The following is a 26,032-nucleotide window of genomic DNA, read 5'->3' as shown; positions in this document are numbered from 1 at the left end:
CAGGAGGCGACCCCCTTGCAGGGCTTCCGGTTGGCCTTATCAGGAAGATGGGCAGCTGGCTTGGGAGGGGAGATCAGATTTTTTTCAGGGCAAAGCAAAAGCCCATTTGTCTTACTGAACAGGAAAGAACAAAATCAAAGCGTTCATTAACACTTCAGAGAGGTTAAAGGAGCACATTTGGTTCCCAATTAGTATCCCTCCTGGCCTTGCAAGTGTCAGGTGGAGAATCCCATTGTCCTAATCCAGGGGAAAGATGCCAGGGGCTTTTCTTACTGGCTTAGAATTGGGGGGTGAGGTAGGCTCCCTGCCCCGGATGGGGGCACTGCTTCCAGGATCACCAGCCCCTGGCAGACCTCTGGTCTGTTGAAGAGACAGCTTGAATGATCCATTCTTGTTTGTGACAACCTTCATCTTCTCCAAGCTTCTCATATTTCCCGCCTGTTTTTCTTTCACCTGATTATTTTCTTGCCTGCTGTTTTTGTTATATTTTTGTCTATCCAGAGGTGAGCATTCAAAGGCCTTGATTTCTATAACCAATTCCAGACTTTACAGAAGCAAAAAAATCAGCAGGTTCAAAACTTGCCTCTTTTATTCACTTGACTCAGACTGGTTTAGGGCACACCTCTGAGCGCAAGCCAGAAACCTCCAAAAAGAGAGCTATTGTCTGGAATCTTGTCAGTCATCCAGAAGACCTGAGAACACTAAGCAAGTGAGTGAGATGCTTCTGCCCAGCCCAGGAAGATTCCAATCCATCTCTTCCCCTGACAAATAGAGACCAAGGGGAGACAGATCAGACTCCCCTAATTCTGTCTCCATCTTCTCCAGAATGCTTCGGATTCCCTTCATTTATTCATGCTCCTACCCCCAATTCACCAGTTTTTCAGAACCTACGTTCACGCCCATCCATCACCCTGATTTCCAAAGCATTATAATCAGTGATAATTATCAATTATCATAATCAATGATAATTATCATTATCAATAGAGTAGTTTCCCTAAAATGACTGACAGTACAGCCCGTGACCTTTCTTTTCAGCCACAAACAAAAGGGGACTTAACAGATGTGTGTGTACGTGAGCGCACGCACAGGAATGCACGCACCCGTGCATGGGCGCTTGAGCGCATGCCTGCCTAATGCACAAACTCTTAATGAAAAACAGGATAAATTACAGAGAATGGCAACCTAATGATTATAAAAAGGTATATGAGGCATAACCCATTAGTGAGCTGCATTTTGTTCAAAACTGAGGTACTCAGAATAACACGCCTTTGTGCCGGAATGCACTCAGCTGTAGCAATGACTAATAATATAGCTGAGGATCTGCTCACATTTTTCCCCTTTTGTGCCTATTTTCATAAGTTAATAACTCAAGCATGAAATTATTTCAGGCTGAAGACTGGTGGTAAGAGCAGGGCAAATGTGTGGGAAACAACTTTTTGTTGTTGTTGTTACTTAATTTAGTTTGGCTGTTTTTAAGTTAGAGGAGTAGAGATGTCAATGTCCATTTTCTCCAGCAACGGGTTTTTGCTAAGCCCAAGAAAGCTGGGATTTTATTAGACAAAGCAAATGTTAAATGAGTGCGGATAGGAGTTGCTCTTCATACAGGTATATGCTTCTGTTTGGTGTAGGTTGGGGTTGTTGGGGAGGGGGACAGTTGGATGAAATTGAATCAGAACCTTGAAGTGACACCATCCTGAATTTAGTGCCTTCAACTAGAAAACGCCTCTCCATGGGCAAATCAAACAACCTGGTGAACAGCGAGCTGCCTTACACAGCGGGAAGTGGGGGTGAGGGTATCAGTAAATTCCTAGGGCAGTGGACAGAACAGAAACAAGATGAATAATATTAATGCCTCTCCTTAGAGTCTCAGGACTCTGGGGGTTAAACGAGCATTTTCCTGCACACGGAACCAGAGAAAGTCCAACTGGAGGAGACCAGATTTCATGCGAGTCTTTTAAAAAAATTTTCTTTCCTCTTCTTTTTAGTGGGGCATGAGACTTTGAAAGATAGAAATACGGGTGTTTGATCTAACAAACACCTGAGTAACTACATTCCAGAATGTGGTCACTATTTTGTCACGATGGCTCTGACTTTTTTTTTTTTTTCAAGTATAATAACCTAGTCATTCCTGCTAAATTTGTACCCTTTTCTTTACTTCACAGATGTGCAAAGTAAGGAGCAAAAGGGGAAAAGACTTGGTTGTGGTGTGTGGCTGCCGGGAGCTTCCTCATCCTTTATGAGCTGGATCTGTAAAGGAGACTGTCAGGCAGGTAAGACCTGCACCGTGCCACTTTACAGAAGGCCAGCTAGGGGTCCCCAGTGGATGTGAATGAGAGCCTCCCGGTGCTGTCCTGTGCCGGGGCCCCCAGACACACCGCAGCCCCCAGGGAGGGGCGCACCGACCACCCGCGTGAAGCAGCAGTAATTCCCCGCGGCTTCAGGGTCCGCTTCACCAGGCGGGTAATTCAGGAGCAAGTCAGCAAACACTTAGGGAGACATTCCATAGAAATACATGTACCTCGTAGGGTATACTGTAATCGGTAGCTAAATCCTGGATCGTTGCCAAAGAAAAGCAAAATATGCTGGCATCGTGTGAAACCATGTGATGGGCTTTGTTTTTATGAGCAGATTCCCCCATTTATAAGTCTTTGATAAATCCTCCCCCTCCCCTTCCCCAAATGGGATCTGAACTTGTTGAGAGTCAGGGTTATTATTATCATCATCATTATTATTATTATTATTATTATTATTATTATTGAAGGTGAAATGGGACAAGGGTTTCTCCGTGCCCTGTGCTGTCCCAGAGCTTGTCGGGCTCCAGGCGGCACCAGCTAAGCCACCTTGGACCTGCAGCAGGTTCCGCAGAGCCACGTGCGCAGGGCGCGGGGTCCAGCAGCTGCCCTCCCGGGGAGAAGGCTCTGCAGACTCCGCTGGGCTCCGGGGCAGGGGGCGCTTCTAGACTGACAGCTCCCTTTACACTCCAACAATGACAAAAAAAAAAAAAAAAAAAAAAACTAAAAAACCAAAAAAAAAAAAAAAAGAAAAAAAACCCAAACCCAATCCGCACGTCTCCGCGTGGATTGATTTGCGCTCTGGAGAGTTTCGCGGGCCGTTTTCAGAGGGTTGAAATCCCCAGAATTGTTTCAGGAAGAGTAAAAGGCAGCAAGGAGGAGCGAGCGCCGTCGGGGGCTGCGTCTCGGGGAGGTCGGACCCCAAGGCACCAGCGCGGGGGCCGCGGGGCCGCTCGCGCTCCCCTCTCCCACCCGCCGCCCGGCCCCAGCTCCCAGGCGGCCTCCTTCCGCCCAGCCCCAGGGGACGAGAGGTGGGACCTGCCCGAGCTCGACAGTTCGCACGTTGACGGGAGAAGGCGGCGCGCGGCGCACCTGACCCGGAGCGCACGGCGCTGGGTGCGCGGGGACCGGGTGTGTGCAGACCGCCCCCTTGGGCCATGTGCAGCCCCGGGCTTTGCGGAGAAGGTGCCTCCTCCGAGAGAGTGTCCTCTCCTCCCAGGCCTCAGCCGGAGAACTTCCAGAGACAGAAAGACCACAGGGTTCCTGGCACGGGGGCTTTGGCTTTATCAGCTGAGAGCAGGTTCTTCCTGGCCTGAACCCCGGGCCCTTCCTCCGACTGCAAAGGCAAGAGAGACACGAGCAGACAGAAACACACTTCTCACGAGCTGACTCACACCCAGAGCTCTACTCAGTTATCAAAAAAATTGTCTAGAAGAGATCGTTGAGAGTCGTGGTGCGTCTGCCTCCCTCTTGTCCCTTGAATCCGGCGCTGGGTCACCTGTCAAGACACCTCAAATCCACAAGAAGCAGACCTAAGGAGGGCTGGGCAGTCTTGAACACACCACCCTACTTCCCAGTCTAGTGCAGTAACTTAAAACAAAACAAAAAGAACAGAACAGCAAGGGTGTTTCTAAACTAGGTGGACTCCAGTCTGCTTGAGAGGAGAAGCTTAAAAATGCTGGCGGTGACCTTGTGTGACACTGGAAAACTGGCTTTACGGTGGCTCCGTGCAAAACAAATCGGGCAGGGAAGAATTTACGCTGTGATTCTTTGCGTGGGGTTTGGCAGGATTTAGTTAATGACAGCCCCATCGTTTCTACACACCCGTTAGCAGTGTGTGAGTGCCAGTCGCTCCACATCCTCATAACGCTTCTTCTTGTGGTCAGTCTCTTTTATTGTAGTCATCCTAAGAGCTGCGTGGTGATAGCTCGTGATAATAATTGACATCACCTATTTCTAGTTCACAGATCTTTGGTGATCTGTTTAAGCTAGTTTGTCCATTTCCTTTTTTGTTTTTTTTTTTAATTTTGTCCATTTCTTAATTGGGTTGTTTGATTTCTTATTATTGAGTTTTGGGAGTTCTTTGTATAGAGTGGATTCAAGCCCCTTATTAAAGAAAGATATGACTTGTGCATATTTTCTCCCAGTTTGTAGCTCATGTTTTCATTTTCTGTTGTTTTTCATTGTAAAGGAGTTCAATATATCCATTTTTTTCTTTTATATATTATGCTTTTGATATATCTAAGGAATCTCTGCCTTGCCCAAAGTCACAAAGATTTTATTCTGTTTTCCTCTGGAAGCTGTGGATATTTCAACCTGTGATGATCCATTTTGAGTTAATTTTTGGACATGGTATGAGGTGTGGGTTGAAGTTCACTTTTTTGCCTACAGGTATCCCCGCATTCCCCCACATTTGTTTAAAAAGACTACCAGTTTCTCCCTCCCTGCACTGCTGTGCACTTTTGTCAAAAATTAGTTGTTCATACATGAGTGGGTCTGCTTAGTCTTGAGTCTGAAGTTCCACGGATGTTTGTGCTCATGTTTACTCCACCAGCTTGATTATTGTCACTTTATAATAAGTCTTGAAGTCACACAGTGTTAGTTCTCCAACTTTGTTCCTCCTTTGCAAAGTTGTTTTGACTATTCTAAGTCTTTTGCATTTCCACATGAGTTTAAGAAGAAGTTTGTCAATTTCTACAAAAGTCCCTGCTGAGATTTTGCCCAGAATTGCACTGACATTATAGATCAATTTAGTGAGAATTTATACCTTAAAATATTGAGCCTTCTATGAACACAGTGTCTCTCTCTTTACTTAGGTTCTCTTTCATTTCTCTCAGCAATGTTTTATAATTTTTAATTTGTAGACCTTGTCCATCGTTTGCCAGACTTGCTCTAATTATTTTATACTTTTTGATACTATTATAAATAGTACTTTTAAATTTTTGATTTCTAATGTTTCACTGCAAATATACAGAAATGCAAGTGATTTTTGTGAATTCATCTTGGATCCTGTATCTTTGCTAAAGTCACTTTTTTAGTTCTAGTGCTTCTTAGTGCTACAGGATTTTCTGTGTAAACTCTTCTCTTGTGTCATCTGCCAATAAAACAGCTTTCCTTTTTAATTTCCAACCCGGATCTCTGGATTTCTTGCCATATTACACTGGATAGAAACTTCAGGACAGTGTGGAATAGAGGCTGTGAGAATTTCTGATCTCAGGGAGGAAAGTATTCAGTCTTTCATCATTAGGAATGATGTTAACAGGGCACCTGGGTGGCTCAGTTGGTTGAGCGCCCAACTCTTGGTTTCAGCTCAGGTCATGATCTCATGGGTTTTGAGATCAAGCTCAGCATTCGGGTCTGCACTCAGCCGGAGTCTACTTGAAAGAGTCTCTCCTTCTGCCTATGCACTCTTTCTCAAATAAATAAATAAATAAATAAATAAATAAATAAATAAATAAATTAATCTTAAAACACACACACACACACACACACACGAAAAGGATGATGGTAACTATAGGAACTATAGAGGCACCTGGTTGACTCAGTTGGCAGAGCATCTGACTCTTGATCTCTGGGTTGTGAATTCAAGCCTCACACTGGGCATGGAGACTACTTAAAAAAAAAAAAAAGAATGATGTTAGCATAAACTTTTGGTAGATTTCTCTTATCAGGTTGAGGAAGTTCCCATCTCTTCTTAGTCGGGCTAAGAGTTTTTATCAGGAATATTTGTTGGATTTTATCAAATGGTTTTTCTGCATTTATTGAGACTTACCACAGTTTTCTAGTGTCATCATTTGACAAGTTTGAGTGAAGTGTGGAACATTTACTTCTCTTTATGTCACTTTACTCTCTCTGTTTATAATATTCAGTTATCTCAAATATTTCTTCTACATATTTTTAGAATCACATTAGACAGTGTTAATAGTTTTTGCCTCAATCATCAACACAATTTTGAAAACTCAAGAGGAAAATGAAAGTCTCTTGTTGCTTATTACATTCTTTCTTCCTTACTGATGCTCCAATAGTCTTTCTTTTATTATTTCTCTTTCTGTTTAGAAAAATTATTTTAGTGGGGCACCTGGGTGGCTCAGTCAATTAAGTGTCTGACTTCAGCTCAGGTCATGATCTCAGGGTCCTGGGATCGAGCCCTACATCGGGCTCCCTGATCAGCAGGGAGTCTGCTTCTCCCTCTCCCTCTGCAGCACCTCCCTACCCCAGCTCATGCTCTCGCTCTCTCTCAAATAAATCAACAAAATCTTTTTAAAAATTAAATAAATCTTTTTTAAAAAGAATGAAAACTTCTTTTAGCCATTCTTATTCTGTATGTCTGCTGGTGACAAATATTTAGTTTTTCTGAGAATGCCTTGGTTTCCATTTTATTCCTGAAGGATCTTTTCACTAGAAAGGACTTTTTAGCTGGGTGTAGGCCACTTCTTCAACACTTTTTCTGGCCTCCATGGTTCCTCATAACAATTTTCTATCATTCAAATTTGTCTTTCCCCCTAGAGGTGGAGTGTCATTTCTCTGTGTTTTCAACATATATTTTTTCCTCTTTGTTTTCAGAAGCTTGACTATGATGTGCCTTATATGGATTTCTTTGGGTTTATCCTGTTTGAGATTTGCTTGGCTTCTAAAATCTGTGGCTTTATGGTTTTTGCCACATTTGGGAAGTTTGAAGCTATTACTTAATGGAGCATTTTTTTCAGTTCTGCCCTCATTTCTTCTCCTTCCAGAACTCCAATGTCATGGAAGTTAGATCTTTTGTTACAGCACCACAAATCCCCAAAGCTCTGTTCCTTTTTTCTCCAGTGCATTTTCTTCTCTCTGTTGTTGGGAATGGATGTGTAACAGTGTCCTATCTTCGAGTTCACTGTTTCCCATGATTCTGCTGGTGAGTGACCCCATTCAGGCAGGGTTTTTATTGTTGTTTTGGTTGCCATGTTTTTCAGTTCTAAAACTTCCACTGGGTTCTTCTTTATATTTTAACTTTCTTGCCTGGGATCTCCTAAATTTTCATTTGTTTCAAGAGTATTTGTCGTTACTCTTTGAAGCATTTTTATGGTAGTTCTAACTACCATCATTCTAACATCTCTGCCACCCTGGGATTAGCATTTATTGATTGTTTTCATTCAATATGAGATCATGCTCGTTCTTGGTATGATAAGTGATTTTTTTAATTGAAAACTTGGCATTTCAAATATTGTTAAGAGATGCCGGATATTATTTGAATCATCTGTGTTAAGGGTCTTCCTCTGACACCAGCCACTTTCTGGTGGGGCAGTGAGCTGCACTGTTACTGCCAGGCAGGGGTGGAAGGCCAGGTTCCCCATCTGGCATCTGTTGACAGAGGTAAAAGTAAAAGAGGTCTCTACCTTATTGCTGGGTAAGGATAGAAGTTCTGGCTCCTCAAAGGGCCTCCACTAACAGCTCTCTCAAATGGAGGAGTGCCCTGTTGTGATTCCCCACATGGCCTTGTTATCACTGAGAGGTGGAGAGAACCCCCTTTGATACTCCCCTTGTGGACAAGGGGAAGAGAGCCTGGGCTCTGCTAGGTGGGGGTGCAAGTCCAGGCTCCCCTCATGACCTCCTCTGATGGTGGAGAGAAGCTTGTTAACTTTGCGGATGAATGTCTCAACCCCTCTACTTGGCCTTCTCAGACACAATCCTGGGGTGGGAGAAGTCGAGATGGGGAAGGAATGAAACTTGGTGGTGGGACATCTGCCTACATGTCCTCCTCACCTTATCACATATATCACCACACACGCCCTCGCCCTTGGCAGAGCTGTGCAAACAAACACTGGCCCAGGAGCTGGTTGTGTTTTATCTCATTTATCTCTCACACCCGCCCTGTGAGATAGGCAGCAATTCAGTGCTCCCTATTCTTACAGACAGGAGGAATTTGGAGGCAGGGAGGCTGAGTAATATGACACAGGTTAGCATGAGTCTACACCAGAATTCTAAGCCAGGTCTGTCTGATTCTAATGTCCTTGCTTTGTAGCCACCATGTTTTATTGTTCACTAAGTTCTGAATAGAGGGGAATGAGTGCCCCTTGGGGATATGAGTTTGCAGAGATCAGAAGGAAGGACCTAGAAAAAAGGCTAGAGAGTGTTTCCAGGGGTTGCAGTGGACCTGCATCCTTCCAAGAGAAGAAACCTTCTGCGGAAAGAACGGAGGAGTTGCATGGACAGAGCTGGGATTCCAGATTTGGAAAAACCTGGGTTCAAACCACACTCCACAGTAATCCCCCAGAGAGCAGGAGTTTGGGCAAGTTGTTCAAGCCCTCCAAGCTTCTCTTTTCACATTTGTACAATGAATGTTATGATGATGGTGTCTCCTTCAAAGTTTCCCAGAGGGTAAAATGAGGCAATGCATGTATAACACTTAGGCAGTGCCAGGCCACAGTAATTGCCAAATAGGTGCTGACTGGTGGTTTTATTTGCTATTGCTCTGGAAAGTGGCAGGTGCTATAGGCCCTGAAGCTTGAGATGACTGGAAGGACAATGTTACTATGCTATAGGGTAGGGGCGGCCCAGAGCTTGTCCAGAAGTGGGGAGGCCTAGCAGAACCCAGGACCCCGTAGGAGACACTTTGCAGGGACCCAGGCTCCCTGCATTGGTGGGACTGGGTGCCTTGCGACCTGGAGAGGTCATTCCCAATCTTTGCTCTGGTAGCAGTGATGGCTTCAGCAAGGGAGGGAGTGGTGGTTTCTGTTGGCTCTCAGACATGCCAGCTGTCTTCTTTGGGAATGTGTTTCTCCTCCCCAGAGGGAAGTAGATGATTGAGAAAGGAGGTGAGCAGGTGAATCGGGCTTTGCAAACACTAGCCTGTTAGCTCCTGTGTGCTTGCCACGGACACCAAGCCGAGGCCAGCGTCACAGCAGGTTATGGTGCACTGCACGCTCACTGCACCAATGAGATGTATTTGCAAACATATTATAAACAGATTACATTTCTTATCCTAATGTGGCTGTTGGCTACCTGCCTGCGAATTTTAGCCTCCAGGAGAAAAACAATTGCTTCAGCTGAACAGTTCACTACTTTTACTTTCCGTCCACTGCTCAGGGCTCCTTCTGGTTCTCCTTCACTTCCAACACACACAGACACATGTATGTACACATGCTTACATGCAACCACACACATGCCTTCACAGGGACGTGCCAGCCGTGTGCCTGCTGGCCCCCTTTCTGCTGGCTGCAGGTGCTCTTCTGACCCACATGTGTATTATGGGGAGCGGATTGCCTGCTAATATGACTGTGGAGATATTTTGGCTTTTCAGGAAAAATCCTCTGCCTGTCACCATACCCTTTCACATTTAATAAACACACTCTGGCTTCTGCTTCCAGACTCTTCTTTCCTTCCATAGATAAACACTTTAACAACCCACTTTAGGAGCGCCTGGGTGGCTCAGCAGTTGAGCACCTGCCTTTGGCTCAGGTCATGATCCTGGGGTCCTGGGATGGAGTCCTGCACTGGGCTCCCCACAGGGAGCCTGCTTCTCCCTCTGCCTGTGCCTCTGCCTCTCTGTGTCTCTCATGAATAAATAAATAAAATCTTTTTTAAAAAAATAGCCCCCTTTATTGGTTAACATCCAACGTGCCTTTTCCACAGGGCTGTGAGGCCCAGGGAAGGGAGGGGATTTCACTGAGGTCCCTAGTAGGTTAGCGAGTGACAGAGGTTCTCCAGACCCACCACACACACTGACACCATCGCGGGGAGGACCCTTTTAGCCACCCTGACAGTTTCCTTGAGGCTGACCAGAAGGGATTATTGGAGATCCTAAGATCCAGCCAAACCAGACACAGAGGAGCCCAGGGCAGTGGGACTTGAGCTAATTCCCACCAACCTGTGTGCAAGTGATTTCATAAGAGAAAGTCAGGTGGAGGCTTGCACACGATTGCCTCCTGGCCTCTCCACAATCCTGTCATGCTTCCTTCCCCCTCCTGTCCATGTTTATACTTCCTCCCTCCCTCCCGCTCTGTCTCTGTCTCTCCTTCATCCTTCCAGAAAGTCCTCCCTCACCTTTCCCTTTCCTCAAGCCAAGCTTATGCCCCACACGGGCCTACGGACTTCTTTCCTCCAGGGCCAGGGAAGTGGACACAGAACGACGTCCAGGCTGCGCCCCTTGGGGGTCTCACATCAGAGACGCAGGGAACAACTGTTTCCCTGTCCACGGACAAGTCAGTGGCACGTCTCTCCAGGCAATGTCTCTGCCCAGGAGAACAGCACTGGGTGCCCCTGCAGGAGTCCAGATGTTCAGATCCTGCAGGGCCGCTGGCCAACTTCTATGGCCCTTTCTTTTTGTGAGAAGTCCGATAAGCAGACCAGGTTAGGAAGGGGATCCTAGCCGGACCGTGGAACAGACATGACATGCAACTACAGGGGCCGCCTGCATCTGTCCGGTGTCTGTGCGTTCAAGGTCCGCACATGGGCACACTCTCACGTGTACACTCACACGTCCACATTCATGGCACATGTGCCCATGCTCACACTCATATGTGCACGCACACGCAGGTACGCTCATCCACAGCCGAGTGGCTCTAGGCCTCTCGCTCAGCATGTCGTTTCTCCCTCTGCCTGTGTCTCTGCCCCTCTCTCTCTCTCTCTCTCTCTCTGTGACTATCATAAATAAATAAAAATTAAAATAAATAAATATTTAAAAATAAAAATAAAAATAAAAACGGTCTCTGCCTGGCAGCCAGTAAAAGTTACCAGTTTCCGCTCAGGTTCCCTCTGTTTGCACCCACCTGACAGTCAGCCTCTTGTCAGGCCTGGGGAGGCCCTAGGCGAGACACAAACCCTTCCAGAGGGGCCAGGACAGCCGTCAGCTCTTGTGCCCAGGGAGCTCATTCCAAACATCCATGGGGCGGCCAGCCAGGCCCTTTGGTGCCAAGATGACACCTGTCTTTCACAGAGTGACAGCTGGGAGCTTGCTCCTGCCAGCCCCTCTGTGACATGAGAAATGAGTCTGTTGTCCGCTGGGGGCCTTATCCCAAGAGCCAAGGGGCTTAGTGCCAAGCCAAGCATACCAGGGGCTTGGCACGAGGGTGTCACCCACAACTGCTGTGATTCCGAAGACAGACTCTGAGGTCAGAAACTTGAGTGTGGGACGCCTGGGTGGCTCAGCAGTTGAGCATCTGCCTTCAGCTCAGGGCACAATCCCCGTGTCCCAGGATCGAGTCCCACATCAGGCTCCCGCATGGAATGGAGCCTGCTTCTCCCTCTGCTGTGTCTGCCTCTCTCTGTGTGTCTCTCATGAATAAATAAATAAATAAAATCTTAAAAAAAAAAAAAAAAAAAGAAAGAAACTTGAGTGTGCTGACACTGCGACAGAGTGCAAAGCCACAGCACTATGTCACTGGGAGAAGCAATGGGCACCTGCAGTGGGTGCCCCCCCTTCTCAAGGTGCAGTGTCAGGAGAGTTTGTTTTTAATTAGGGTAGGGCAAGAAGGGAGAATTATGGTGGTTTTTTTTTTTTTAAGATTTTATTTATTTATCCGTGAGAAACACAGAGAGAGAGGCAGAGACACAGGCAGAGGGAGAAGTAGGCTCCCTACAGGGAGCCTGATGTGGGACTCGATCCTGGGACTCCAGGATCACACCTTGAGCCAAAGGCAGATGCTCAACTGCTGAGCCACCCAGGCATCCTTATGGGGTTTTATTTTAAACCTGTCCAGAGAATGGGCCCTGGGCATATCTTAGCTCACCATCAGCCCCTCATGTACCTAACGGGCACAAGCAACTGCAAATTTTTAGTTATCTAAAATTTAAAACGTGTTCTTCTCTAGCTCCAAAAGGAGTTTGAGATGCTACAAGATTCAGCATGAATGTGTGCCAATTAATGCACAACGGGACAAAAACTTCAGGGCAGAGGAGTGGCTAAGCCCAGGCCTCAGACTTGAGGTGAAGGCTGCACATGAGTGAGGAACATACCTCCGTATCACAGGCAGCTGAGCCAGCGGGGACCCCTTTCCCTTCACTCCACTGTCTTCATACCTTAGACACTAGGCCAAGCAGCAGTGACCCAGGCAGGAGATGGCGTTGAGTGGAGGAGTGACATCCACCTGGGCATCTGCCTGCTGTATCTGGCTGTCCCTAGGATGTAAGAAGAACAGAGATACTTCACTTTTTTCAAGTTAAGAAAGTATTTTTAATCGTTAATCTTTGGGGTGCCTGGGTGGCTCAGTCAGTTAAGCATCTACCTTTGACTCAGGTTGTGATCTCAAGGTCCTGGGATCAAGCCCTGCGTCGAGCTCCCTGCTCACTGGGGAGTCTGCTTCTCCCTCTCCCTCTCCCCCTCCCCTACTCATTCTCTCTCACTCTCTCTCTCAAATAGATAAAATATATTTTTTAATTTTTTTAAAATTTATTTATGATAGTCACAGAGAGAGAGAGAGAGAGAGAGAGAGAGAGAGGCAGAGACACAGGCAGAGGGAGAAGCAGGCTCCAAGCACCGGGAGCCCGACATGGGATTCGATCCCGGGTCTCCAGGATCGCGCCCTGGGCCAAAGGCAGGCGCCAAACCGCTGCGCCACCCAGGGATCCCATAGATAAAATATTTTTAAGAAATATAAAAGGTCTAGGGGATCCCCAGGTGGCTCAGCGGTTTAGCACCTGCCTTCCGCCCAGGGCATGATCCTGGAGACCCAGGATCTAGTCCCACATCGGGCTTCTGCGTGAAGCCTGCTCCTCTCTCTGCCTGTGTCTCTGCCTCTGTCTCTCTCTCTCACTCTCTCTCTCTCTCTCTCACACACAAATAAATAAGATCTTTAAATATATATATATATACATATATATATATAAAAGATCTAAACCAGAGTGTGGAGCGGCCCAGGTGGCCCAGGGCAGCCCGGGTGGCTCAGCGTTTAGCGCCACCTTCGGCCCAGGGCCTGATCCTGGAGACCCGGGATCGAGTCCCACGTCGGGCTCCCTGCATGGAGCCTGCTTCTCCCTCTGCCTGTGTCTCTGCCTCTCTCTTTGTGTCTCTCATGAATAAATAAATAAAATCTTTTTAAAAAATAAAATAAACCAGAGTGTGAAGAAGAACCCCTCTGGCCCTTACCCCTCAGGACCCCTGATTCCTGTGCTCGCTTCGGCAGCACATATACTAAAATTGGAACGATACAGAGAAGATTAGCATGGCCCCTGCGCAAGGACCCCCGATTCCTTCCCCAGAGGCAACCACCATTACCAGATCGCTAGGGATCCATTCCAGGCTACTTGCCACACACATGAGTGTGACATGGAGGATAGCATACTGTCCTAGTTTATTTAACCAGTTGCAGAGTGTTAGATGTTTGGATTGTGTCATCTTTGGCAAACACAGGCAACACTGCCTAGGAACCGTTACAGGTGCACATGGCTCACAAGCCGGAGAGTATGCCCAGATGAATGCTCAGGGCTGCAGTTCCCAGGGAAAGCGCTAAGTGCATTCGCAGTTTGGAGAGATATTGCCAAATGGCACTCCACCAAAACTGTCCCATTTTACAAATATCTAGGATGCATTAGAGCTCCTGTCGTGTTTTTGAACATGGCATGTGATCGAAATGTGACAGCCTGAAGAATGATGAATGGTATCTGGGTGTAAACATAAGTTGCATTTCTCTCCTCACAGGCAATGCCGAATATTTCCTCAGATGCTTCGGAGCCATGTGCATCCCCATCTCTACAGCTCGCCAATTCGCACCCCTTGCCCATTTGCCTATTTGTTGCCCTCTCAATAATGTGTAGGAGTCTGTATATATTAGGGATAGTTGCACTTTGCGATATTAGTCAAGAGTTTTCCCTTTTGAGTTTGTTTATGGTAGGGTTGGTTGGCCTTAGAGAGAAAACTTGATTTTTATATAGTCATTTTCACTCATTCTTCTCATTGGGGGTTTTATCCTTTATGTTTATCCAAAAAAGGCATTCCTCCTTCTGATATGAAAAAGTAAAAATTATTATTTTATTTTAAAACTTTGATGGTTTCTTTCTTTTCTTTTTTTCATTTTGATAGTTGGTTTACATAGATTTTATTTGGATATATCATTGAAATATCGATTCACCTTTTTTTTTTTTTTTTTTTTTTTTCAGATGGCTCCCCCAGCTAGTCATCCCAGTACTATTTCTGGAACGAGCCACCTTTCCCCACTGATCAGAAGTGCCTCCTTTCTCGTCTCACAGAGGCCTTGTTGCACTTGCCTCTCCTCTGGGCTTTCCACTCTGAGGAAGAGAGATGCTTTTAAGTGAGTGTAATGCAGAGGCTCAGAATCCCAGGACAGAAAATATCCAAAAAGGCCTTCCTTTTGATCTGTGGTTTAAAATACAGAGAAAAAATATTCTTCACTTGAGAAAATACAATCCTTTCTGGTTTCTTAAAAAAATTTTTTTAAGATTTTATTTATTTATTCATGAGAAACAGAGAGAGAGGCAGAGACACAGGCAGAGGGAGAAGCAGGCTCCCTATAGGGAGCCTGATGTGGGACTCGATCCCTGGACCCTGGGATCACCTGAGCTGAAGGTAGATGATCAACCACTGAACCATCCAGGTGCCCCAAAACCTTTTCTATTTGCTTTAACTTGTCATCCGATCATACTTAAACCCTCCTCCACTACCCTTCTCTTGCAGGCAGGCACCTGGGGTAGTTTGAAGGGAGCATTCATGTTTCTTGTGCTGCATAAAAGTCCAGACATTTGCTCTGTGAGGGAAAGAACCTAACTTAAAGTAGCTGGGAAAGAAATGTATTGGTCAACACCTGAAAAGTCCAGGACTGGCTTGACTCAGTGATGTCAACAAGACCGATCTCAGTCACTCTGGCTGTCTTGAGTAGGCTTTCTGCTAGAGGTGGCTGTGAGTTGGCTGCTAGAAGCTCAGCTCAAAGACTGTCCTCTCAGTAGCCCAAGGTAACAGACACGAGAATGGTGTAATGGGACATCCATCCTGGACTGATCGCTAGAACTGGGACACGGTATGTGCTGGTTCGTGGTTCTGGGTCACAGGTCTGCCTCTGGACCAGGCAGTCCAGCAAAATGGTGTGGGCTGGTCCTAGAAGGATGCTGGTGTGCTGCACTGCCCAAGAAGGGGGATCAGATCCTGAGAGGTGGTCACAGCAGGTGTGCCCCATGCCCCGCTCTTTCCCTGACCTTCTACATCTTTGTTCTTCTTTCCTGGAAGTGCAAGATGCAGCTGTTACCCTGCTGAACTTGCCACCCTGGTCAAGTGACTTCACTTATCCAAGCCTCAGATGAGGATGATGAGAGAATTAACCAAAATAACAGACCTCAAGTATCTGGCACCTGGAGCCCAGCAACTCTCTGCTCATTGGCTCAACTGCATTAAAAGGTTTGGATCCCAGTGCCCCAGGACAGAAACAGTCCTCCCTCTGCAGCTCTAGGTGTGACTTAGCAGCAGTAAGGGGAGAAAAAGAGGAGGAGGAAGAGGAGAGACGGAGGGGGAAGAAGAAGGAGAAGAAAACGGGCAGCAGGTGAAAGGCCGACAGGAAGAGCAAATAAGAGGCCAAATTAGATCTTCATAAGACACCTTGATGCCCCAAGGACAGCCTACTATTATAGGCTGCAGCCTCTCTGGGAAAAGAAACTGAGGCCTCTGCCACCCTAGCTGGAGGAGCTGCAAACGGAGACCAGACCCTTTAAACATTAAATCCTCTTACCTTGGGGCACCTCGGTGGCTCAGCGGTTGAGTGTCTGCCTTCGGCCCAGGGCGTGATCCCGGGGTCCTGGGATCGAGTCCCACATTGGGCTCCCTTCAACAAGCCTGCTTCTCCCTCTGCCTGTGTCTCTGCCTCTCTCTCTCTCTGTGTCTCTCATGAACAAATAAATAAAATCTTAAAAAAAGAAAGAAAAGAAATCCTCTTACTTTGCCCAGTGTCTATGAGAATTCTCATTGAAAATATCCCTGAAATAAGTTTTGATTGCATGTGTGTGTCTAATGCAAAGGCACTCATGTTTGCAGGGTTTTTTCTTTAAATGTATTTATTCATGAAAGACACACAGAGAAAGGCAGAGACATAGGCAGAGGGAAAAGCAGGCTCCCTGCAGGGAATCCAATGTGGGACTCCATCCCTGGACCTGGGATCACGCCCTGAGCTGAAGGCAGATGTTCAACCACTGAGCCACCCAGGCGTCCCTGCAGGTTTGTTTTTTTGTTTGTTTCTGAATAATATTTTACCAGTGAACCTCTCTTATGCCATTAGGCTATTTCTGTGTTCCCATTTACTAATTTTATCCAGAGACATAAGGTGTCCAACTAAGAGACTACATTTTCCAGGCTCCTTTGCAGTTCGCTGTGGCCATATGACTAATTTCTAGCCAGTGAGATACGAGCAGAAGTATGGGATTTATAGTAAGGTAAGTTAAAAGGAACTGACTCAGTTGTGTAGATACTCTCTTCCTCCTCCACTGGGACATAGATGTGAGAGCAGGAACTCCTGCAAGCTCTTTGTAACATTGAGAGTAGAAACCAGGGCTAGCATAGTGGAACAGAAAGACAAGAAGAATCAAGCTCTGTAAGACTTTTCTATGGGTATATAAACACTCGTGTTTGTGCTTCTGTCTTTTGGTGTTTTCTGCTAAATGCAGCTAAATACAATCCTAACTTGAAACATATGATTCAATCCTTAGCAGCTCTTGGCTGATCTTCACCTTCTGGAGGAGTAGAAATGTGTGTGTGCCAGTATCCTAATAGCCTTGGCCTCTTTAGGACCTGAGAAGAATTCTCATGGAATTTGGACCCCATGAGGGCCTTAGAGAGATGTATTCCTGTCTGGGCTACTTCCCTCTGGTGAAACAAAGGCACTTTCTCTTTGCCCTAGGGAAGGATTTAAGATTCACTGATCTACATGATCAAATCTTACAATTTGTGTGGTTTGTTTCTCAGTGCTGGGCCCTGTTTGGTAAAACTGAACCACAATCATTTTACTAGATCTTTAAAGAAAACTTTTGTCAAACGGTAACTTACACCAGATGTCTGATTCTGCTTGTAATAGTTTACAGTTGACCAATCCGTTTCTGTGCATTATCACCACACACGCGCGCGCGCACACACACACCCTTCAATAGAATGGAATGGCTATACTAGCTGCAACAGAACCTGGAGCTCACACACTCCATGATCAGCAGAATGGTCCTGCCCTGGGTCAGACCAGAGGATGGGGACCAAATTTTTATAGAAATCCTTCCTAGAGTGGTCATGTTTTTAGAATCAAGTACCGAAAATACTGTCTTGACGGTAAAGTAAAAGCAGATTTTTATCTTAAGCTGCTTGTTGGTGGCTGCCAACAGCAGAGACACAACAATTTGGTCTTCTAAACGAGAATGTAAGTGTCCTATTCAGTATTGTACCCATTAGCAGCGTATAGGACAAATGACAGGAAACTCCGCTCAAGCTAGCTTAATAAAGTCAAGGAATGTACTGGCCCAGGAAACTGAAAACTCCGGCAGAAACTCTGATCTTGGGCAAGGCAGGAAGCCTCCTGTCTGCTTTTCTATATAAGGTACAATATTCCTTTTTTAAAAATATTTTATTTATTTATTCCTGTGAGACACACACACACAGAGAGGCAAAGACATAGGCAGAGGGAGAAGCAGGTTCCCCGTAGGAAGCCCAATGTGGGACGTGATCCCGGATCATGACCTGAGCTGAAGGCAGACGCTCAACCACTGAACCACCCACGTGCCCCTAAGGTACAATATTCCCGAAGATAATGTCAAAGTACCCCTTCTTCCATACCCTCAGTCTGCCAATGGTTGTACCGGCTCCCTCTCTTTGTCCCCAATTAATCTACAGCTTTCCATCTTAAATCGAAAACAAGAAATTATCAAATCCAAACCCCGTGCAAAGCAGGAGACCTCTCCAAGGACCCCCCACAAGAGGCCCATGCCTGCTCTCCTGGCCCAGATGCCCATCAGCATCTAAGGGAGTCCCAAAGGGCCTGAGTGTGGTTCCAAGTTACTTACATTAGAGTCATAATCTTCTTTAGATTGTACAGTTATTGAGAGGCAGGTGATTGTGTGGTTCCAGAGGGCAAAATCGGGACACACCCTGATGACACATCCATCGGATTTGTACAGACAGATGTCATGAACCCCACAAAACCTTATCTCCTTCAGGCCACACAACATAATCATCTTCTCCGACTATTTCATGTAATTTGAGGTCTCCGGCAAGCTAAACATGCCAGTTGACATTCTCGAGACATAGTATAGGATATTTTACTTTGTTCTGACTTTGTTTAGTCTCAATAACATTTTTCACTTTTTTTGGGGGGGGGGTCCTTATGGCTTTTTTTCCCTAAAAAAAAAAAAAAAAAAAAAGATTCACCTGTAAGCCCATCACTTAGAGATAGCCACTTGAAGGGACAGCTCAACTTTATCCAACTTTTTTCTGCATATAAAAAAAATGCATGTATTTTCCTTTACAGTGTTAGGCTCATAGTATCTATTTTCATTAGGAAATCATCTTTTACAATACACTTCATGTCTGTCTACAATTTCATCTCATAAATGTATCATGATTTATTTAGCCATACCCTGCTTGCTTAGCTCTAATTAGAAAAGATTCCTTGAAGTGTCATCACTGGGGTGAAGTAATCTCAGCCGCTCCTCCTGACAGCCCCATCAGACAGGAATTATGATTATATTCAGTTTACGGTGTGGAAGGTTAAATAAACTAGTCTGTGAGTGCCAGCAGAGAGTCTAATTAGCACTCCCACCTACATTGTCGCCCTTGTCCCTGGATCCTTGTATAAATTGTCCAAATTGTCCTTTTTTTTTTTTTTTTTGATTGTCTTGAAAGAGAAATGTTAGCTTACTGCTTTTTTTATTTGCATTTCTTTGGTTGTTTGCAAGTTTGAACATCTCTTGATTTCTTACAGACCACTTGCATTTATTTTCCTTCAAACTGCATTGTCATGTTTCTAGCCATTTTTCTGTTAGTCTTATGCTAAGTCCACACATAAACATTCATGCAATTTATCCACTATGTGTCATGTATGTTCCCCGGGCATTTTCTTGCCTTTTAATTTTGTTATGGTGACTCAGGACTGAAAAATTTTCTTATTTTTGTATTTGCCAATATTTTTCTTAGTGGCAGTTCCCATTAATTTCACCCATAGGCAGTTTTCATCTCTCTCAGGCGCAAATAATTGTGTATTCCCATTTTCTTTTACAATGAGTTCATTCTCTGTATTTAACTCTTCTGTCTCTCTGGAGATTATTGTTAATTTTCTTCTCAAAAGGTCAATCCAGCAGTATCAGCCTGTGTGGGGTAGCCAGACCCATGACCTGTTCCGTCATACTTGGTACCTGGTCAGGACTGTCACTCGTAGCACCTGGATGAGCCCCTGCAGGCAGCGCATCTGGACATTATACTTGGTTAGTACAACTGAAATCACGTTGCTTTTAGCCCTCACATCCTTTACTGACATTAATCCCACGGCAACTAAAACTGCCAGATTTTTCTTTGTTCTGGGAGTGAGGGTACAACTTTTAGAGAAACACGTCTACACTTGCTACAAATTTGCATGTGACACTTTTATATAACTGTGTCCCTCATGTAGGTGTCATTTGGTCTTTGGCTTTTCATCTTGTCACTTAATTGCCATCTATATGGGCAGGTGTTAGAACATACGGACTGCCTTGAGAGCCCTATACCATTCCCGGGCCACTGCGATGCTGACATCTGGGCTCTTCCTCGGATCTTATTTTCATGGAGGCAGCCGATTAAATAGCCATGTTCCTACCTGGCACACTCTTCTGTGTTGCATTTTTAATTCTCAGTATTTGTATTGATATATATTCTGGTTCAATTTGCATGAATGTTACTGGTTTTGTGTCCTATTCCCTCCAGTTGAAATGACTTTGTGTCATTCATGATTTGGTTATTTATGTGTATTTGGGGTGGGCTCTGTTCCTATCCCTATTGTATGGGCAAGAAAGATATTGTACCTTCAAGAGAGGAAGTGAGTTGCCTAGGGCATGCAGGGAGCAGTTGGTAGGTCAGAATTGGCATGAGTTCACAGCACTGGTACTCTTGCCTGAGATGCTCCTCTACTCCTGCATAATCAGTGGCAGCAAAGGACCCTTCAAGACACCAACTGGCTTTGCTGACATTATTTTAGGTATAGAGTGCCTACCAGACGCACCTGTTTAACCTCAAGAGATTCCTAGTTTGGGGGGACACTAGAACCCGTGTGGTCCCTCACATTCTTTTGGAAATGCTTTCAACCCACATGGTCTATAGTTCTAGACATTCCCCCCAGGAATTGCCATGAAGCAATCTATCCTTTTACAATTTTAAAAGTGGACAGTTTGTGTCCGGCCTGGCTTCCCAGTGTTTAATCACTGTGCTTCTTAGAGGCCATCTGAGAACTTTCATCTTTGCCTGGGCTGAAGACTAACTCTCTTAGTGTATCTGAGTGCTGTCTTGTCTTCTCATTGGTCCTGGGTTCTACCTTTTTCAAGAATATTCTGAAAGGGGGATCCCGGGGTGGCTCAGCGGTTTAGTCCCTGCCTTATCCTGGAGTCCTGGGATCGAGTCCCACATCAGGCTCCCGGCATGGAGCCTGCTTCTCCCTCTGCCTGTGTCTCTGCCTCTCTCTCTGTGTGTGTCTCTCATGAATAAATAAATAAAATATTAAAAAAAAAGAATATTCTGAAAAACTAGAAAAGTGGGAAGCTCAATTGAAATTGCTTTCTCTGGGCAGCCTGGGTGGCTCAGCGGTTTAGCGCCACCTTCGGCCCAGGTTGTGATCCTGGAGACCTGGAATCGAGTCCCACGTCGGGCTCCCGGCATGGAGCCTGCTTCTCCCTTTGCCTGTGTCTCTGCCTCTCTCTCTGTCTTTCATAAACAAATAAAATCTTTTAAAAATTTTAAAAAATAAGTAAAAAATAAAGAAATTGCTTTGTCTCTTTTTTTGTCAAGTCTTTAAATTTGAGCATTTTCTCCATGCATAGCTCTATCCTTTCCTTGTTGTATTCTTCAGGTAGCTTTAGAAACCCTTGTGAAACCATGGCCCATTAGTGTGTCCCTGCTTATTCTAGGCATTAGCCTTCTCAATGCTGTTGTCATAAGGGCAGTTCCCTCAGACGTATTATCTTTGATTCTGTGCCCCTTTTTCACATTTTACGTAAACTTTTCTAAAGATCTGAGATCACCAGTAACCACCCTTTATGGCCACATTGGATTTTTTCTAGCCATTTCCTCTCTTTTTTGTTCATCACTGGTATTTGTCACATATATGTGCAGAATTGGGGGCTTTTTCCCTCAATCTCTTTCTTCACTGTAGATGCATTTCAACATGTGAGCCTTCAGGTTAAGATTGTGTGGTACTAGGGAATTTTATCCAGTCTTTCCATGCCTTGGTTTCTTGGATATGATAACAGCATCAACCTCCTGGAGTTTGGACGCCTGGGTGGCTCAGCGGTTTAGTGCCTGCCTTCGGCCCAGGGCATCATCCTGGGGTCCCGGGATTGAGTCCCGCATCGGGCTCCCTGCATGGAGCCTGCTTCTCCCTCTGCCTCTCTCTCTCTGTGTCTCTCATGAATAAATAAATAAAATCTTTAAAAAAATAATTTATTAAAAAAAACCTCCTGGAGTTGTTGTAAAGGAAATATTGCATAGTTGTTATCAGTGTTAGCGTTATTATCTACCTATTGTTGAAATCTTTTGTGGTTACAAGTAACAGAAACTGGCTTAGATACAAAAAGAAAATCTATTGGCTCAGAGAATGTTCCTCCAGGATTTGCCATTAAGCAAAATCCAAAAGTCCCCCCCCAGCTCCAGACAGAGCTGAGTTCAGAGCTCTGTGAATGTCACTAGGACCCGAATGTCTCCATTTGGCTCTGCTGCTGCTTCACGTGAAAGCAAGATGGCAGTGGCAGCACCAGGCCCCTGTCTCCCTTGGCCCCCAGCCTGGCAGGACCATAGTGAGGAGTAGGACCACAGAGTTTGGACTTGGCTCCTATTCCTGGGAACTGGCACCATGCCCATAAAAGGGGGAGCCAAACCCTGAATTTGGGAGATTTGCTTTCCCAAGAGGGAGAGCTCAGGAGCCTTCCTGACTGCAAGTGATTTCGCTGACACTCCTGGGCACCCCCTCCACCCTGAAGCTAACGACATTTGGACATTTTGAAGCAGCCCTTTTGGCAAGACAGATCCCGCCAGAGTGGAAAAAGATGACCCTGAGCCCTGGCCACAGGTCCCCACTTCTTCTCCCTCCTTTCACTAGCCTGGACGTTTCTGGCACTGGCCTGCACCTCTGATATCTGCTAGACTCTTTCCTGGGCTCCACAAAGCTTGGTCCTGATGGCTGCTAATTATTTACTTTGTCTTTATCCTTTTGATGTAGGAAAAGATGTTAGGGTTCCAAGGCAATGGCCAAGAAAGAATTCTTGAGAAGTCTTTGGTGCAAAAAATATTTTTTATTAAAGCACGGTGGCGGGGCGGAGGGGGGGGTGGGTCAGGAGACAGGCATCGAGGTGGCTCAATGGTTGAGGGTCTGCCTTCAGTTCAGGTCGTGATCTTGGGTCGTGGGATTGAGTTTTGCATCAGGCTCCTCGAGGGGATCGTGTGCTTCTCCCTCTGCCTATGTCTCTGCCTCTTTCTCTGTGTCTCTCATTAATAAATAAATAAAATCTTTAAAAAAAAAAAAAAGCACAGGGACAGGACCTGTGGGCAGAAAGAGATGCACTGGGGTCATGAGGAGTGACTCATTATATACTTTCAAGTTGGGAGGGGTTTAGAGACAGCATAAGCCTCTAAGGGATTTTGGAAGTAAGGTTTCCGGGACCCTGAGGGGGCTAGCTATTGTTGGAGAACCGTCATTTATTGCTGTCAAATAAAATCTGAGTCATGAGACTCTTCAGATGTGTATCGGTGGGTCATATGCTTGGGGGATGATTGCCAAAATATATCTTGGGGGGGGGGGGGGTAGATTAGAGATAAAGGAAGTTTCCAAAGGAATTTCTATATGTTAAAGTAGACTTACAGGGTCCTAGAGGTTGGGCTAAGATTTCCTTTTGCCCTTAGCAAAGTATCATCGTCGAGGCAGCTGAGTCCCTAGAGGAAGGTCACCGCCTGTTTCAGGGACTGGTCAATGGGCTGTAAGTAGTAAGGACGTTTAATAATTTTTCTTCTGCCTTTGTTCCCCGCATCACTTTGACTCAGCTGGTTTTCTGTGCCTGGTCCATGACCTCGGAGTCGCCCTCCTAAGACATGCCTGGTCACTCAGTGTGTTTATGGTATGACACTTCTGTCACATACGGTGATGAGTACCACTGTTTCTTTAACCTTGAATCCACGTCTTCTTCTTTTGCACAATTCACTATTCCTTCATGGGCAGTCTTAGTGGGTGGGGGACTCCAGGTGCTGTGCACCCTGCAGGAAAGGACAAAGGTGTCCACAGTGTTGTCCCCGGTGGCCTTCCCCACCCCAGAGCAGTCCTGAGCTGAGCTGAGCAGCCTCAGAGGGAGTGACAGCAGCCCATTCATGCCCTGCAGAGGCACCTGACACACTTGAGTTCCTCTCTTGGCCTGAACCCCATTCTCGGCTCAGAACCCATCTTTCCTGTTGACTCTCAGAGCCTCTCGATAACGTCCAATACATTCCCCTTTTGCTTGAGTCAGCAAGAGTAGTTTCTTTTCCTTTCAAGAACCCAAGCTGATATTCTTGTGCTGGGCTTCATCTTCTCTGGTTTTATAGATTTATTTGGGCTTTTTTTTTTTTTTTTAATTTTTATTTCTCCCTCTGAAGTTTCTGTTTAAACTCTTTCTGGTCACCCTGGCAGGCCTCCTGCAGCATGTTCTTCTCAGATTTTGGTTAGTACATCCTGCTTCCTGCCAGGACCCCGCTGTTCTGGGGTGGATCTGGGCTGCGGTCCAGCAGACACAATTCTCCACTCTGACACCATCTACATGCCCAGATGTTCCCTCCGTACACTTCCTCCCTCCTCCTTTCACTTCCAAAGTCACGAACTTCAAGCAAAGGAAGAAATGAAAACACCACCTGCAACACCATCCCTTCAGTTTCCTCCCCAGGACTTCAAAGTGCAGAGAAACATGTAGGATTGAGACTCAAAGGTTCACTGGCTATCACCCTTGAAGGAAACGTAGAAACCATCACAGGTCTTGACTCAAGTACCACCTCTGGGTGCCTGGCTGGGGTGGCTGGGGCTGAAGTGCTGAAGGGGTTCGCAAGGCCTGCGTGGATGGGGTAAGGGAAGGCGAAGCATATGAGTGATGATTTGTCCTCCACCAGCAACCCCCTCTGCACTTTACGAATGAGGAAACTGAGGCACGGATGTATCAAGTGGTCTAAAGCTACAGCGGAAGCTAGGGCAGGTCTAGGGGTAGATTCTAGGTTGTCAGGCCTTTCCTCAATGACAGTGATGTCTCTTTCACGCTGAAGTTAATCGCATCTGAAGCCATCGAGGTCCAACTTGCTGATCGCCTGGTGTGTGTTCTATACGCAGCCACATCTGGACATCCTGGCAGGGGCCGGCCGTGCCTGTGGACCAGGGGGTAATACTGGAGAACTTTGGGAATCCTGGTTCTGATTCCCTGGGGTCAGCAGGTGGTGCAGCACACGGGATCTCCAGGGTTAGGAGGGCACCCTGAGAGCCCGCCCACTGGTTAGTACATTTTATTAGGCTGCAGCTAGAAAAGTTTAGGATCTACTCTCGCCACAGAAACATACTCCAGTTTGTTCCAAGTGGGGAGGAAACAATTAGGCAGGTGAATCTCGCCAAAGTGCTAACTTTCATCCCACCTAAGATGGTAAGTCGGGTCCAACCAAATCCAGACCTGGCATGACTCATGAGAGCTGTTGTGGGATGATGGGCACAAAATATCTTCATCCTTCCTGTGAAAGCCAGCTCCTGATTTATTTTTTTAAGCTTTTATTTATTTATTTATTCATGAGAGACACAGAGAGAGGCAGAGACATAGGCAGAGGGAGAAGCAAACTCCACGCAGGGAGCCCGATGTGGACCCCATGGCAGGACCGCAGGATCACGACCTGAGCCAAAGGCAGACACTCAACCACTGAGCCACCCAGGCGTCCTGCGAGCTCCTAATTTAAAAGTCCATCTTGTTTAACTATCAAGGTGGGAGCCTTCATAAAAGCCAAGACGGGGGCACCCAGGGAGCTCAGTGGTCCAGGGTCCTGCCTTCTGCTCAGGTCGTGATCCCTGGGTCCTTGGATGGAGTTCCGCATGGGGTTCCCCCCAGGGAGCCCGCTTCTCCCTCTGCCTGTGTCTCTGCCTCTTTGTGGGTGTCTCTCATGAATAAACAAATAAAATCTTTATAAGTAAATAAATGTCAAAATGCCCTCCTAGAAGTAACAGAGGGGTGCGTTCGCAGATGGTGAAATGCTTGCAGAAGCAGCCAGCTCAGGGAATGGGGTGCCTCAGCAATCCCCCGGGACAGGGGCCTTTCTTCTGGGCCAGGAGCTCCAGGGTGGAGTCTCCCGATAAGGAAGAGAGAACTGCTTTGGGGGGAAGGAGTTCACAGGGACTGGGACCCACTGGCGGGGTAGCCCTCGGCCGCCTGAGCGATGGGTGAGCATCCTGTTTTATTAAAAGCCCGGTGCTGGCAGGGAAAGCTGTCTGCCTGCTGTGCGGGCAGGGGCCCAATATCGCTGCGGGCAATTCCAAGCCAGTACTTCAAGCTGAAATCAAACCAGGAAAGAACAGGACTGTTTTTCAGCTGATGAAGCAGTACTTTTTTCTTTCTTTCTTCTCTTTTTTTAC

The 26,032-nt window shown here is 46.2% G+C and overlaps 1 non-coding gene and 1 pseudogene across 1 annotated transcript; both read left to right on the top strand.

Annotated features, from left to right (window-relative positions):
- LOC112664415 (NADH dehydrogenase [ubiquinone] 1 alpha subcomplex subunit 1-like) overlaps positions 1 to 26,032 on the top strand; it is a 273,634-nt pseudogene that overhangs the window by 216,469 nt on the left and 31,133 nt on the right.
- Positions 13,372 to 13,480, top strand: LOC125752872 (U6 spliceosomal RNA). The gene has a single exon (XR_007403385.1). It is a non-coding gene; the product is annotated as a U6 spliceosomal RNA (small nuclear RNA).

This window comes from Canis lupus, chromosome 17 (assembly GCF_003254725.2).
Source record: "Canis lupus dingo isolate Sandy chromosome 17, ASM325472v2, whole genome shotgun sequence".
In the NCBI taxonomy this organism is placed as follows: Eukaryota; Metazoa; Chordata; class Mammalia; order Carnivora; family Canidae; genus Canis; species Canis lupus.
Note: the sequence above shows the minus strand (reverse complement) of the source record. Positions and strands in the feature narration are given on the sequence as shown.